The following is a 2,500-nucleotide window of genomic DNA, read 5'->3' as shown; positions in this document are numbered from 1 at the left end:
GCTCACACTGTATTATTTTGTTTTAGTAAGAGTTTTACGCCCTTGAAGTGCAACACAATTTGATCATTTAATATTTTTATTTTTAGATTATGTCAAAACGAAACGAAATGTTTCAGACGAGGAAGGCCAAGTGTCATAGTCAAACAAACAAATGTGTCGCCAGCACTCGGTGAACGAGCGACACTTCTGTCGCCAGTTTGTGTTGACTTCCATAGTTGTGGACTGGGTTTACGACTGAGTTGTGGGCGGGGCTTATAGGTTATGACGGATCACACGCTTTCCTTACCAGCAGCTGAAAACTTATTGTTACCCATTGGTAAACTTGGGTAAACATTGGGAGTGACCTAAGCAACATGACCGTTTCATCCATTGGAGGGACTGACAACAACGACAGGTGAATGGGTCATTGGAAGGACTGACAACAACGACAGGTGAATGAATTATGACGGCTTGTCCACAGCGTCAGGGGAAAATGTATAATTTTTAACAAAGTTTGGCCGACTTAGGCAGGTAGATTTAGCCGTGGGTTGATAAAATAGGGTGGCCGCGGCTGCGTTGGACTGGTGACCGTTTTACACAGTTAAATTGTATAGAAAAAACACAAGGGGGGAAATGGGAAGTGGCCGTTTGTACAGGTGGCCGTCTTATAGAGGTGGTGTCATGGCAAGTTCGACTGTATATATATATATATTCTATATCATAAATACATTGATAAACGAAAAGGCTGCCAGGCTGGCAAAGACAGAACAGACAGCTGAAACATATCAGATTTGTTTCCAAAGCACCCCGGGAAAATGTCCATTTATTGTCTTAAAGCTAGGAAGTATGACGTCACTTGGGGGTGAAAAAGAGCCGGTGCGAGAATTTCCTCATGTACATACTGTGGCAACCTGAATAAATAGATAAAGAAAGAAAAAAAGCAAGCAATGAATAAACAGGTGAAGAAATGAAGAAATTAAAAAAGAAATTGAAAAATGAATAAATAATCGAATAAATGGATTTAATGGATTGATAGATAATAATTGAATAAACAAAATGATCAGAAAATGGCTCACAGTCTTCCATTTCCAGGAAAGTGGTGGATAGGATGAAGATTTCTTTTTCAGCGAAGAGCGTGGGTAGAAATTGGATTGGGGATGGGGGTGGGGGAGGGGAGGGGTGATCGGTTCATGACATTATTCTTATCTCTCTTATCTTGAAAACGTCGAAAACAGTTCACTTCGCACCAGTTTGACCGACATTTTCGACACCATCAAATCAAACACTACATCGTAGGGAATCGTTGTGTGTAGGAACTACAGGTAATCTAAAACGGGGGAGGGGGGGAGGGGGGGGGGCTCTCGTGGCCTTAGAGGTCAAGGTGTTTGCCTCTCATTCAATAGGTCCCGGGTTCGTATCCGTGTAGCGAAGGAACATGTTCTTCTCTAACATTGTCTCCTTTCACATCCTTTCCTGCTCTCTATCCATGTTCTGTCGTCTGCTTTCGTCTGCAGCCTTCCTACTGCTACTCCTTAGCTCCCTCATACTGCTGTCTTTCAGCCATACCCCTGATCTTCTGGTAGGAAAAATCTACACCTAGCCTCGTCGGAAAAGGGCGAAACATCTCGGAGGATCCGTATGCAAGCTGCGCACTTACAGATCCCTTGGTAGTTTAAAATCGACAAGAGTAGGCTTCGGCCGCCACCCAGGCAAAATTCAAAATTTTCTACCAACTGAAAATGTTTTATGTGTCCTGAGTTGTGACTTCATGTAGTTGTGAGCGCCGTAAAACACTTACCCCCCCCTAAAAAAAAATTAAATCTAAAACGCCAACAATTTTCTTTTAGATCCTCACAAGCTCTACTCTCCATTACCTGAGATAAAAGTACAGAGCTTGTACCTGGATTTGGAGCTGCTGATAAAAAAGGTAACGGCTCACGATTCTGATCAGAACAAGCATTTTTTTTACCTTGACCCTAAACTTTCAACTGACATTTTCCCAAAATATGCACATGGCTCTTTCCATCCTGCCTGCCTGCCACCATCTCTCTTCTGTCAGAGCCTGACTTGTGCAAAATCCGGACAAACATCCGGATAATCGGATAATCCTCATTAAAACATTATCCGAATTCAGACTCTTAACTCTCTTTCCTGACCCGTTTGCCGGAGTGGGTGCACCCATTTGTTGAAGTGATGCTAATAACCCGTTTGTCAAAGTGGTTCTAACCCATTTGCCGAAGCGGTTCACAACGTATTATTTACGGAAGAGCGTTCTAATATATTAACCGGATTTTGTTAAAGCGACTCATTGCCCAGCACCACTGTCAAGGCCTGGCTTGTGCATGGATTAAGTCAGTCAATGGTGAAAAAAACGTTATCCAATCAGAGGCGGTGGCCCTCCACTCAGCCAGTCTCAGAGTGATTGATGATTGATACAATCATGATTGAGGGAGAGAGGAATTAACTAACCTCTGTTTCCGGCCTCCCCAGGTGATGTGGTTGGAGGGGGGGGGGGGGGGGG

Source organism: Aplysia californica, unplaced genomic scaffold, assembly GCF_000002075.1.
Source record: "Aplysia californica isolate F4 #8 unplaced genomic scaffold, AplCal3.0 scaffold00437, whole genome shotgun sequence".
Lineage (NCBI taxonomy): Eukaryota > Metazoa > Mollusca > Gastropoda > Aplysiida > Aplysiidae > Aplysia > Aplysia californica.
This window is presented reverse-complemented; position numbering follows the sequence as displayed.